Consider the following 15,297-nt stretch of genomic DNA (forward strand, 5'->3'; position numbering starts at 1 on the left):
GTTTATACAAGGTGCTATGAAAGTGAATATATGTGTTAAATCACTTTAAAAGATGGTTTTTACCGCTTTTTGGGCAAAATTAGAAAAAATTATGTATGCAACACGTTTCGAAAATGTCTTATTGTGTAACTCATTCAAATTGTAGGACCTCGCTGCGCTCGCCCTACAAACATTCATTCGTTACACAAAATCGATCTTTTCGTAACTGGTTACATAAATAGCTATTTCCAGAACGTAGCAGTTGGAGATGAACAGAAAATCGCTGATACATTTAACAGTTTCTTTATTACAAGTATTGACACCATCGTTTCACAGGTTCCAGTGATTCATGATTCGCATCCTTGTGTACAATCGGCAAGGGACGGTGACTCAATAGTTTTTGGTGAATTTAAGCAACTGTCAATGTCCGACCTCAATTGTCCGAGAAAATCTGTTAACGATTTGAAATCTGTTGGTGGCGGAAAAAGTGGAATTTCAACCAGTGTCTCTAAAGATGCTTTTCGTGTGTTGTGAAACAGGATGCTTGACATCATAAATGCGTCGCTCTCTAATGGGGCTTTCCCGGAGTCTTGGAAGACTTCTACGGTTCTACCCGTGCCAAAGGTGTCTCAAACTATACAATGTGAAGAATTTCGTCCAATTAACACAGTGCCAGTGTACGAAAAATTGTTGGAGATGACTGTCAAGAAACAGCTGCTGGATTTCTGCGATAAACATCAAATCTTGGTACCCAATCAGTCCAGATTTCGTCAAAATCACTAGTGCGAGACTGCTATTGTGAACATTTGCAATGACTTTGTTACTGAGGTGGATAGGGGTAAATATGTTTTGGCTGTGTTTTTAGATTTCAGGCGTGCGTTTGAGACAATCGATAGAGGGCTTCTTTTGAGTAAATTAGAACAACTAGGCTTAAGAAATACGGTTTTAAAATGGTTTACATCGTACTTGAGTGACAGAACACAGATAGTCAAATATAAAAATGCTATGTCCACGGTTCTAGCAGTTAACCATGGTGTACCGCAGGGTACTATTCTGGGACCCTTATTGTTTTTAATATATATAAATGATTTTGTCAGAGTTGCCAACGTGTCTAGAATCGAGTTATTTGCGGATGACACTATGTTGTATGTAAGCGGTGATAACGTGGATGATTTGCAGCGCAGTTTGAATAGAGATTTAGATTTGATATATGAATGGCTATGTGATAACAAGTTAAGTGTAAATGTCTCTAAATGTAAATTTTGTTTGTTTGGCAAAAAATCTAAGCTGTCTACTGTAAATAAAAGTGATCTGACTGTTATGATTAATAATAATAAGATTGTTGGCAATAAAGAAATAAAATATCTAGGAGTCATTCTTGACTCAGAACTAAAGTTTCATGCCCATGCAGTGTACTGCATGAGAAAGTTTTCACGAAAAATAGGCTTTATTGCTAGAGTAGGAAAACATTTGTCTATGTACACCAAACGTATATTATATAACTCTTTAGCCGCTCCACATCTGGAGTTCTGTAGCACTTTACTGTTTTATAATCGATGAATTCCAGCGAATTCAGAATAAAGGAATGCGAATTATTATTGGATGTAACAGATATGCTCCTGTCAGTAACATGTTGGCTTGTACAAATTTTTTAACTGTAAAACAAAAAATAGTTTTTAATTCTCTTGTTTTTATTTTTAAAATTAGGAATAGACTTTTACCCGGTTATGTATGTGATAAGACCAAGACGTTTAGCAGTGTGCATGGTTATGATACTCGAAATAAGTATGATTTTATTGTGAGCGATAGGCCAAATTCGAATATTGTTGCAGGTTCATTGTTTTATAGAGGATTGCTGGACTTTAATGATTTACCGGAGCGTATTAAGAGTTGCACTAATTTAGAATTGTTTCGTAGGCATCTGCGTGCATATATTGTGGATCAAGTTCAGGTCAAAAATGTTCAAAATGTCTAAAAATGTTTTAAAAGGTCTAAAAATGTTGTAAACTGTCTTTATTTTGTATGTTCTTTGTTATTGTTACTTAAGTTATTTATATGTAGCTATTATGCTAAATAAATCCCTCTTACTTACTACTTACTGTAATAGAAAAAGTATAAACCCGGACAAATATGATGTACACAATGATCAATCACATTGTTTCTGATTGCCAAGCCCAAAGCCAAAAGCCACTCAAATCTTCGAATATTCCCCTCAATCCCCACCAAACAATTTACGACCGGCCGCAAAATTAAGGGGTTCATTCTTGTTACTTTACTCTAATTTTGTTTCTAGTGCTGCCACCTATTAGGGAGTGCATCAATTACACACTGACTATCTATCCTTATACAAAATCAATGGTATAGGAAAAAAGCCGAATCTTTGGGTATAAGAAGAAGCAAAACTTACGATCTATTTCAATTTCGTCATGAAGTTGCCGAAAAACTTGTATATTGCGCAAAGTCATCCAAACGAGGTAGGCCAAGCTTACAAAACCGCATTGAAGAACCTTCTCCAAAACGGCAAAAAGTTGAAAGTAAACCAGTAAAAGAAAAAAGACTAGATGGAGTTGATCATTATCCATTATATGATGACAAGCCCAATAATACCAGGTGCAAGTGGCCAGGCTGTTCTTCAAAAACACATGTTTATTGTGTAAAATGTGAAGTACATTTGTGCTGCTTTAAGGGTAATAACTGTTTTTATAAGTTTCATAACAAATAAGAGTTTTAATAAATAAAATGTCCTCAACACTGTCCACAATACTGTATATGTATATGAATTTTCCACTTAGACATATTGTCCTTCGTCGACGACACGACGTCACGGCGGTAGGAAACTAATTAAAATGAATATTTTTTCCTCAAAACGCCAAATTTTTTCAAAATGTTTTCAGAAGGGTCATGACTGAAAGGGTTAATATACCGTACTAGTCGTGACCCGACGTCCAATCGACTCAAATTTGTATTCCCCAAAATAGTGCAAATACGAGTAGAAATGCCGTCACCCCAACGTCGGTACCTGACGTTGCGTCGGTTAATCGAACGTTGGCTCGACGTCCAAATGCCGTTTGGGCATTATGGATAGTTCTTAGAAAACACACGTGATTAGCATTAATTCTTCGATATAAATAGGAGCTGAGCAGACACAAAAAGTTAAATTTGCTGTAGGATGTTAATCAGTTGGAATATAAACAGTACGTTAGATAGATATGAATGACTGATTGCTGGTCCTTGTTCACTCCCAATGTCAACTTCAGCACAGTTACTCAGTTCGCCATGCGTAGATTGACATTTAAAGGAATGACAATATTTCTAATAATTCATTTCAATCATTTAGTTCGAAATTAAATGAAAATTATTCGGCCAGATATTGTGGATAGAACAATGCTGCATATGGCATAACAGCAAATCGAAATCGCAAATAAAACTACACACCACCCGCGCACCAATCTTTAGTTTATTATTAAAAAAAAATCCAAGATTGACCTGGATGACTTTTTTTTTGCTTCTCGGTTCACTGTATAGTGAGTATATCTGAAACAAAAAAAAAATATTACCACGAGTGTTTTAAGTTTTAACTAGGTTTTAACCAATGTTAGCTGAAGCTGGATTTTATATTGTAGCATATAATCAGTATAAAAATTCATTATACATTGAATGGTAATCTAGCACACATGTGGTCTATTTCTGACCATAAACAAGTTTAGAAACGTATGAAAATTATACGCAAAGTTGCGAAGAAGGTATTTACCATACACATCTGTACGCATATTTTCGTATACGTAACTGAACGTATAATGTCAGAAAGTTACTGACTTTAAAAAAAAATTAGATTTTATGCCAAACACGTATTTGTCAGCGCACGAGAAAACCCACCAGTTAAAAACAGCGCACGGGCAATGGGCACTTTCCAGCGTCCTCAAGGAAAAGGTACATTTGTGTCAAACGAATCAACCAAAAAATAGATAGTTTTCAGACTAGTAAGAATAATGAAAAAAACCTTTCCTATTCAGGTGCGGTAAATGCACTTTTACACACTTATTGTGACACTTAAGTGACAAACTGTCTTTAGACTTTTACTGGTGGCACTTTTCGTCCATAGGGAAGAAAAGTTTTATATTGAACACCCTGTTTCTATTCTTTTTTTTAAATTATCGCAAGAAGGCTAGTAATTATTCTAAATACTTCCCTATACCTATTTTGCACCGTTTCCTAGATGTTCCATAAAAATGGTGGCTTTGTCAGCAAAACGGTAGTCTAAACATTAATCAAATTCTCAAGTCCTGAAAGGCTTGCCGATGTGACCCTTTGTCCTCAGTTAGACAATACTACAAATGGTTGAAAAACCCAGAGACAGAAAATGAAAAAAACTTACCGGACCTACAGACAAATATAAAAACTGCCAAAAGTTGTTTTTTTATTAAATGGATTTATCGGTGTTGTATGGTTTGTAATAAAATAATATTAAACCTAGAACAAATCCATGTATACATTTCCTTTACCTAACTTCAACCGTTTCTGACTTATTAACAGTTTTTCCTTAAATGGTGCATACAATCGTAATCCATACCAATCTGAATACGGACACCTGCTTGGCCTTAATGACTAGTTGTCGTTTCTATAACTACAACATGTTCTGACAGATATTTGTCAAATACAAAACTAGTTGAAACTTAGCACAAGCAGGGGTCCGTATTCAGATTAGTATGGATTACGATTTTATACGCACTTTAAAGAAAAAGTGTTATTAAGTCAGAAACGGTTGAAGTTAGGTAGAGGAAGAGTACACATAGATTTGTTCTAAGTTTAATGTTCTTTTTTTCGCCCTGTAATTTTTTGTCATTTTCCGTCTCTGGGCTTTTCAACCATGTGGAATTGTCTAACTGAGGACAAAAGATCACATCAGCAAACCTTTCAGGACTTGAAAATTTAATAAATGTTCTAATTATCTAAGAAACGGTGCAAGATAGGGAATAGGATAGGATAGCGAAGTATTAACATTAATTACTAGCCTTCTTGCGAGGAATTCAAAAATGAGATTAGAAACAATGTATTCCATTTGAAAATCAAAAGTTGGTGTCCAAAAACGTCCAAAATATTTTAGATAGAGAGTTTGGACCCAACCTAGGCTACACGCCAAATTTCAACAAAATATATTAAGTCGTTCTCTAGATACTTCTAATATACCATCAGCGTAAATCACCCTGTATATTACATATTATATTAAAAATAGACATTTTTTAAAATTATATTTGATTATGAATTTCATTTAAAAGTAGAAAGTTATGTCAATTCTTGAGAAAACTAAACGTAGTAGCTAAAAACTAAGCACGAAACTGAAATCACATCGAAAAAGTGCTTTAAAAATGTTTGTGTTTCACTCCGATATTTTAATAAACAAAAAAGTTGGGTAAAGTTTTCAAAATATGTAAAATTCGAAAAACGGTCTCTAGCGCCGCAAACTGACAAGCTATCGAAATACGGTTTTTGCTATAACACCGTATCTAGCTGGACAATAGGGTTTTCCTGTCAAAACACTCTAAATCCGGACACCCTGTACAGGTGAATCAATGATAAAGTTCATTATCTCGTTTGATTTGAGAAATAGAAAAATAATGTTAAATACAAAAGTTTTAGAGAATATTGATATTTATAGTTTAAAATTACTTTTGGTTATACAGGTTCATAAAGACATGACAGAAAACATTAGTTTTTTTTAAATATACCCTTTTTTTAATGGACGATAACGAATGCAAAATCGTTCAATATTGAGTCCCATTAATGCATGATTTTTTAATTGTTTTACTTCAAATACGCTCATAGTATAGTTCTATCCCTTTTTATTTGTATGAAACAAAGAGAAACAAACACACATTATTTAGTTGACATCCACTATTACTGACAGAACTAACTGTCATTGTCATTGTCAAGGGTGCCTTGGATTTAGGTTTGCAGTGTCGCGTATACAACTGACAATTAGGTTTTTTCAAACTTTGTAGGATTATAAACATTTATTATAAACTACAGTTAACGGAAAAATGTTGTAAACAACTTTTATATTAATAAGCGATTAATAATCTTAATGTTAAACCATTTCGATTATTAATCGCTTTCATTAATACACTCGTTATTTAAAAACTTAAAACTTGTCTGTTAATAATGTCAGATTATTTAATTTTTAATTTTTTCATCCAAATATTACTTTTTACTATGATGTAAAATTGACTGTATTGCCATTGTTTCTAAAAAGAATACTCATATTTGGTACGAACGTTCTACAGGAACGATAAAAATGATTTATGTAAATAAACTTGCATTAGATGCTACAGGACGTTCAATTTTTTAAAATGTATTTTGATTAATTCAGTTTAAGAAATTTCGACTTTTATAAATGGAACACCCTGTACATTATTTATTTTGTCTGATAGGTTTTACGAAACACTTGAACTTTTATTAAGTATGTCATATACCTAATTTGAGTAGATTGCAATTTATTTATGGTTTTTAATTTTTACCTTCGATTTTTGTGTTCTTCACTAAACTAAGTTTATAACTAGCTTACGACAAACTAAAAATGCAGGTGTTGTCAACCGTTGGTAAAGCTACAGCATATTCCAAACATCAAATTAATTCAATTTAGCTTGTCCTATACCCTAGTTAATAAGTTAATATTAAGAAAGATACAGGGTGTGAAAGTCAAAATTTTGTTCTTGTTTTTTTATCATATCATCTAGGTCTTTTGATATAAGTTACTGAAAATGTGTATAAGGGGGTTTTGACAGCCGGTAAATATGATGCTTTCATCTATTTGCAGTAGTTGATAGGGGGCGCTACCTGCAGCTTTTTCAGCTGCTTAAAATGACTAATACTTTTTTCTACGCCACTGAAACGGACACATTTCAAAATATGATTCTAATATGTTTTCTACGTGAAAAAGGTATACTTGTTTTAAGTCTTAAAAGTTGACCGTTTTTGAGATATCCAATATTTTGATATTGCATGTAGCAACTTTCAAATTAGTAAATATTTATTTTATGAAAGTAAGTTTTTATTTTGCCTTTATAGAATACTTGTTGTCCAAAAGAAACCTTTTTTTAATGTTAATACCTTAATTTCCAGTGGTTGGTGGTGTAAGTTGTTTCACCAAATTCACTGAAAATACGTATGAATTTTTCATTTATTTTTAGCAATCTTTTTGTTGTGTGATTTAGCTAAAAGGTATTCCAATTCGTTTTTTTAAGGTTTGTATGAATTACGTAAATGTACTTTACCGTTTAACCATTTAACCGTATTAGCAATGCAATATTAAAACATTAAATATCTCGAAAACGGTCAACATTTAAGATCTAAAACTAGTATACTTTTTTTAAATAGAAAACATATTAGAATAATATTTTATTTATTATTTTGCAGATAGCTACTGCCTAATAGTAGTAGTAATGATGTAGCTCTATGTCCCATTACTTATGGTCCACCCTATACAGTGTTATTCACGTTATTCGACACGGAAGATAGAAGAAAAAGTTTTGATTCTGGGATGGATATAGACCTATTGAAGGTATCTTTTAAAAATATTTTCAAGATGTACCGGTTGTCCCAGATGCAGAAAAAGTATCAAAGTCAAATTTTTTCAAATGGAACACCTCGTATATTACTTTATTTTCAGAATCTACGTTGAAAATAAAAATTAGTTTCATTGATGTTTGATAGGTGTAAACTTCACAGTTTCTCAGATATTCCTTAATTTGTAAAAATGTAGAACAAATATGTAAAATTTAATTACCTATCGAAAATTATTAAGGTTTCATACCGCTAATTGTTAACGTTTTCTTGGAAAATCGACATTTCTTAAACTAGAGCTGACTTTGACTGATTTTTGATATCGTTCAAAGATCACTTGCTATCTTTTCCAATTACATATCTATCGTTCTAATCTAAGTAAAGCTTAGAATAAAATAGTGGCTTAATACTTTGTAAATTTGCTATACAAGTTACAAAAATAATTCATAAAAATGTTTAAAACGGCGACAATTCGACTACAAACACAAACATACCTACTCCGTTTTTGAGTCCTTCAGCAACATTATTAAGTATTTTAATGGATATACTCCTAAAAATTTCGCTAATCTGTGGTCATTTCTCAAGGGTATCAAAAATCACTCAAAATCGGTGCGAGTTAGAGAAATGTTGACTTTCCAAGAAAACGCGAACAGTTAGCCATAGGAGATCTCAATAATTTTCGATAGATAATTAAATTTTGCATCTACTTTAACCATAAAACAGGTGATGTTCAATTGTTAAAGTTTAAAGGTTGCAATTATTGGGTAAAAATTTTGAGACATCCTGTATGAGCTAGATAATTTCTCACCCATGGATTCTAAAACTTGATCATTTAGCAGTTCCCAAGCCAATTTTGATTGATAAAAATCGTAGATTCTGAAAATCAAATAAAATACTTACACTACTTATTTTTGACACTTGATTTAACCTTGTGCCGAAAGTTTCAAATTGATTTTCTAAGGTCAGGAGACTGTTTTCCCAAACTCTGACCAACAAAAAATATTTTTTGTACGGTTGTCTGAAATTACGGGCTATATTTTGACTTTTGCACGAATCTTTCTAACTGTCATAGTAACCAAGTTAGCACGTGTCAAATAAAGACACTTATCATTTAAAAGAAACAGTTGAAAAATTTGTAATTCAAATTTAGACAGTAATAAAAGCCTGGTTTATAAAACAAAATTTAAATTTAGATTTAAATTTAGTAGTAAATTTAAATTTAGCTGTAACTTTAAAAAAATATGGTGTTTATAAAAGAAATATTTCAAGTCTTAAATCAATGACTGCTAAACGTCAAAGTTGTCATTTGCGCTCATTTGACATAGGTCAACTCTCAAAAATATTAAGTGACATTCGGGATTCCCACATACCCAGTGTGGTGATTTTGGAATACACAAACACAAAAATTGAAATTGGAAAAACCAAATATTACTAGGCTTCAGTTTAACCGTTTAACCGTAATTTTTAGCTGCCAGGAAAAACCATAACCAAATATTCAAATTCAAAACACAAATCAGCTGATTGTGTCATTGGAGACGCTTGCGCAGTATCAAGATGATTTAACTTTAGCGTTAACTTTAAGAGAATTTAGAATTTTATGTACATCCAAGGTCACTAAATACAGCTAAATTTAAGGTTAAAGTTAAATTTCATTTATGAACGTCTTCATTTAAAACCACTAGTCTTATTCTTAAAGTTAATACTAAATTTAATGCTAAATTTAAATTTTGTTTTATAAACCAGGCTAAAATTGTAAGAACTAGGTCACATGACTTGATAATTCAAGTTTTGAGCTTGCAACATTGTAAAAGCCAGTTGACATTGTTACAAACAGTAACGTGAAGTTCAAAACGCAATTTAAACTTTGAAAAATGGTAAATTAAATTTAAACAGTTGTTAAAACTTAAATTGCAAAATACACGTTACGTGACGTTGAAAATGCAATTCTGCATGTTATTGCAACACTGTAAAGGCCAGTTGACAACTGTGAAAAATTAGTCACGTGACCTTTAAAATGTGGTTCAAAATTAAAAAATTTGGCAAATTACATTTTGACTATTTTAGACAGTTGTACAGGGTGCTGCATTTTCGATGGTTTTACGGGGTACAGAGAAAACGGTAATAGATAGAAAAAATGTAGCATACGTGTTCTGATCTCTTTTCTGGCTTTTGAAAATTCGTCATTTTGGAACCTCCTCTGTATTTCATTTGCTATTAAAGTTATCAAAACAGGAAAAACGGTTTCCGGTAGAAGTTTTGACGTAGAATCCAATGGCGTAGTCAGTTTTGTTCTATTCCGTTTAGTTTCTGACATATGACAGTAAGTTATATTTTGTTAAATGGAACATCCTATATATTTTAAGTTCATTTAATTCTGTTGACATATAAGTTTGTAAACGTTAATCTTGGTAATTAGAAAAAAGGCGTTTCCTTAACAAAAAAGTGCCAAATAATATGTATAAAACTACCCACAGTCGAAACAAAATTTGGCTATGTTCATATTAACATGTTACATGTTACATGTCGTTTATAAACAGTTTTTTCAACTTTTACCTTAAAAATAGTAGAAAATTTAAATGGCCACTTTTCTTATTAAAGTGACGGTAGAACTGTTTGCAACTTAGATTTTTAATAAGATTTATTAAAAATATTTAATTTTCTGATGTGTTAGTTTATATGATTTCCGATTTTGTTTGGAATTTTATATATTGGCCTTTTTTAGCTTAGCAAAAGTCTTTTTTTAAAATAACAGGATTAACCTCTACAAACTTATATGTTGTAATACACCGTTGGAAAGGTAAAAATCAACAGAATTAAATGACGTAAAAATATATAGGATGTTCCATTTACAAAAATGTAACTTACTGTCATATGTCAGAAACTAAACGGAACAGAAAAAAACTGACTACGCCATTGGATTCCACATGAAAAGTTCTACCGGGAAACGTTCTTCCTTTTTTGATAACTTTAAGAGCATCTGAAATACAGAAGAGGTTCAAAAATTACCAATTTTCGAAAACCCCCCGTATCTTTGCAACAAAAGAAGTTTGCGCCGCCCACTTTTCGCCAATCATCTCAGCTCAGAAAAAGAGATCAGAACACGTATGCTACTTTTTATCTATCTATTACCGTTGTCTCTGTACCCCGTAAAACCATCGAAAATGCAGCACCCTGTACAAGCTGAAAATGCAAGAGACACATCACGTGACAAACACAACTGACACCTGTCAAAAACAGTCACATGACTTTAAAATGTAATTTAAATGTTGATCATTTGGTAAATTAAATTTAGACAGTTGTGAAAGCTGAAATTGTAAAATAAACATTTTGTGAAGTTACAATAATACAATTTTGAGCATGCAACACTGTAAAAACCAGTTGACACCTGTTACAAAACAGTCACGTGACCTTAAAAATGTAGTTTAAATGTTGAAAAATTGGTACATTTTTATATTAATTTGTAATGAATATTGTTTCAACTCAATATCATGTAACAAAAATTTAGTATAATAATTACTTGTGCCTATGCTGTTATGTTCAATTTTCAGTCAATTTTGTTATATTAATAAACTACATTTTGAAATACACAATACCTCAAAATACTCTCAAATGCCTTATAAATATCTCAAAATGTCTTGTAATACCTCACAATGCTTTGTAGTAATGGAAAAGTGCCTCATAATACCTTGAATTACCTCGAGTGTGTACACCAAATTACCTGGGCATTCTACCCCTCGGTTGATAAGGAGAATAAGTAAATTTATTAATACTACAACTAAAAACTTGGGTAAACCCTGCCTCATATACTACATATAATACATATTAACTTAAGGTTGAACAATGCAGTCTACAAAGTGTACAATGATGATTATTGTTTTAAAGGTAAAACCCGAGGGGTAAATCACTGGGGCATTATAGTGTACAAACTGTAAGAATTAGTGGGCATTACTTGGGCATTCAATTAGTATTATTAATAAAATTGAAAAGGTCTAAATTATGTTATAAAAAAATATCATACAATATTTCTTTCTATACATCTACCATTGAAATATAAAATAAAATTAATAAAGTTTGGTAATTTCAATGAAATCCGTTGAAAAACAAGAAAAAATTATGAATTTTGTAATTTTACTTTGAAAAATTCTGACTGTCTAGCGGCGAAACCGTACAACAAATCAATCACCTTTATACCTCAATAGAAAGCTAATTTCATTAGCTGTCCACTGGCATATAAAAACTTATATAAAGTGTAGCAAATAAGCTAGTTATTAACGATTGAACAAAAAAATGCACCAAAAAAGTCATGAAAAATTAATCAATTTTGACGCCCTCTAGTGGCCAAACCGTCCAACCTATTAACCCCGGTTGGGGTATTTTTAGAAAGCTCATTTTATTAGCTATCCGTTGACGTATAAAAATTTACCAAAAGTAGTGCAATTAAGCAAGTTTTTGAGGATTAAACAAAAGGATGCACCAAAAAAGTGATAAAAAAATTGGTCAAATTTGACGCGCTCTAGCGACCAAACCATCTAACCTGTCAACCCAAATAGGGATATTTTTAGAAAGCTCATTTCATTGGCTGTCCATTGACGTATAAAAATCTACCAAAGATAGTGCAATTACACGAGTTTTTAAGAATTAAACAAAAAGACACCCCACGCGGGCAAACGATTAACCAATCGATTTTTATACGTCAATGGGAAGCTCATTTCATTGGCTGTCCATAGACATATAAAAGTATATACAAAGTGCTACAAATACAGGTGTGTTATTTACGAATTAGTGACAGGATGCGCCACAAACATTTTTTGACTGGTTAAAGGCTAATTTGACTATAGAAAATTAAGGAAACACGATCAAGTGACTTACTAGATCTACCACAAAGTACAGCTTGGAAATTTTTTGAAAAACTGTTTTTGCAAATGACAATTTTTGTAAGGGTCAAATTTGCCTGAAACACCGCCACTATCCTAATGGGTTTTGCGTTATGTTGGTCAATTAGTAAAAGTGAAAATCGACCTTAATGATTGTATTTCTACAGTTTTGCTACAACTCTAAATTTGGCAATAATTGTGCTAAGTTTGTGCCAAATATAAGGGCCATACCTGCCTGATTTAAAAAAATTCTTTAAAGATATTAGAGCGGTAACAGACAAGAAAAACATTTAGTTAGCTTTGGAGCCCTCTGGCGGCCAAACAAAGCAACCTATCAACACAGATGACCATATTATTTTAAAGCCCATTTTATTTTCTATCCATTGACATATAAAAGTCTATACAAAGTGTTGTGTATGACAATAAAGGCAGTTTTGACTAAGGTTGACAACTATTACTTTAACCTTGATTAATTCAGATATTTTGACAGTTACAGGGTGGTTCAATGTATCAATTTAAAAAATGATTTTTTGAAATAAGTGGCGTAGTACAAACTTTTTTAATTTTGAACAGAAAATCAGACAGAATTATAAGAATGTGTTCCGTTTGGAAAACTGACTTTCTGTCCTTTTTTAGAACTGATTTTTTGACCACACTGTATTATATATTTTGACGTTTTTCTGCACCCGTTCCTAGAACAAACCTTGTCTAACATGACAAAACACAAAAACCAAGAAAAAAATCTTTCCTGATATGTATAAATTAAAAATGTTTTGGAGACGAAAAATATCAAACTTTACATAAAATGGTAAATATGTAGAATAGAAAAATTAAAAAGTATACAGGGTGTCTCATTTAAAATAAGCATCAGTTGATATAATTGGATTTTTACCTTTTGAGAATGACGTCATCTTTTTACATCTTTGTTTCTCACATATCAAACATGTGAAATAAACAATTTTAGCAAAAAAGGCACGTTGTTATTTTTGTCCCTGTCAAATTAAAAATGTTGACATTTACTGTCACTTTAATGTAAACAAATATCAAAGGTATAAAAATGCTGCGCTACAATGAGCAAGCCCAAATGCTAATTCTAAATGTGCTGCTTTTTTTGGAGTACGAAAGAAAACAGTTTCCAGATGTCATCCCAATTGATTATTCCAATGTATATAATAGAGCATCACAAGCTTTAAAAGTGAGTACTGCTCCCTATGCGAAATGAAAAAGTGTGGAATTCCAGCTGACGACTCCTATTTCACCAACATTTCTAAGAAAATGTCGGTCAGTAAAACCAAAAAAAAACAAAGAAGTTGGTACTGTTGGTATGCCAAATTACTATTTTCGCTTTATTGTGCAAAGCACAATAACACAGCACAAAATCATTGAACATTAATAATATATTATGTTATTAGGAGTAGAAGAAGTCTTTAAGTGTGTGCAAGCACACCTATTCACTGAATGAATGATGATTAAACTGAAACTCTCATGATCATGTGATTTTCAAGGCACTTGATCATCAGTCACTTCTGAACACACTAATTTTTCAAAGCATTTGTAGGTTAAGACTTGTGATCTAATTCCAGACATGCCTGTTTTTTCACCTGCTTGACGTCATTCTCAAAGGGTAAATATTTGACTATATCTACCTATCCTATCCTTTATCCTCTATCTCTCTTATTTATATCTACTTCCGGTTAAATCATTGCATGCATATTTTCTTATTTTTACTTTTTTTAATTAAAAGGAAGTCAGGTTAGGTTAATTATTAGGAATTACTGGGCATTACAAGAAATTAGTGGGCATTACTGGCATATTACGAATTAGTGTACAAAATTTTACTCAGCAGTTTACCCCTCGGTAAAACCATAATGAAAACTGCATTGCTTTTTATTTTAATGTTACTATCATGAAAATCAGTTAACTCACCTTAAAACTTGCTTTTTAATCCACTGTTGTATTTAATGTAGATAGTTTAAAATATTGCACAGGATTTTATTCCTCTTCAACTTGACTTGATTCCAGTCCCTGGGAAATGTAGTCACTTTCTTCATAAAAGTTGTGCTTTTTTCATCCACATGGAAAAGTAGTGATGTATGCAGCATATACCAGTTGCAGATCTGTAAGACTAGCCTAATTAGTTACTAGAACCACCCTTAAAAAATTTTAGTACAAAAATGTTTAGTAATGATGCATCAGCATGGTTTATTACATAGGTTAGGTATGAAATTGCCATCGTAATCTTACCTGGGCCCAGCAGCTGTTGTATCCATTATGTCTATCAAAAAACATACATTTACTTGATTTTAGTGTATAATTTTCATTAATTAAATTATTGGATTTTGTTATAAAAACATAATTTAGCAGCATGTTCTAGGTAGTTTTTTTGACATAACAAGTGACAAGCTGACAAGTGGGAATTTTACTTGACAACACAACAGATCCAAGAGGGCGGCCCTATCAGCAAAACCTGTTTCCTCAAAGCGATACGTCGCGTGACGTCACAGTGGATGCTCGGCTGCACAGTATGAAATTAAAACCAATGGGTTATTCTTTACAAGTCCACCTCCACTGAGTGAAGGTATTACTTTCCATCTGACAAAGTATTAAATTATACTATAAAGTGGTAAGCATGAATAATCAATATATCTAAAAATTCAGCTTTATTAAGTACTAATTGACAAATGATAATTATCACCAAAATAACAACATCCCTGAAGGGGACTTATTGACACTGGCGAATAAATTTAATAAATATTTTATGACGTGCTCAAATGGGTCACAGTTCAATACTTTCCAGAACACATGTCCTGACTTTTCTGCAATTTTATCTATCTACTTACCTCCGATACCTACAAATGAAATACTCACAATTGTGAAACAATTC

The 15,297-nt window shown here is 32.1% G+C and overlaps 1 long non-coding RNA gene across 1 annotated transcript; it reads right to left on the bottom strand.

The window, feature by feature from the left end:
* Positions 1 to 266: 266 nt before the first annotated feature.
* On the bottom strand, positions 267 to 14,798 carry LOC145734850 (uncharacterized). The gene is made up of 3 exons (XR_014179523.1): positions 14,658 to 14,798; positions 14,340 to 14,530; positions 267 to 3,513 (listed from the first exon to the last, which is right to left on the bottom strand). It is a non-coding gene; the product is annotated as an uncharacterized LOC145734850 (long non-coding RNA).
* Between the last annotated feature and the right edge of the window lie 499 nt (positions 14,799 to 15,297).

This window comes from Ips typographus, linkage group LG10, assembly GCF_016097725.1.
Source record: "Ips typographus isolate SLU linkage group LG10, UJ_Ityp_2.0, whole genome shotgun sequence".
NCBI classification, from domain to species: Eukaryota; Metazoa; Arthropoda; class Insecta; order Coleoptera; family Curculionidae; genus Ips; species Ips typographus.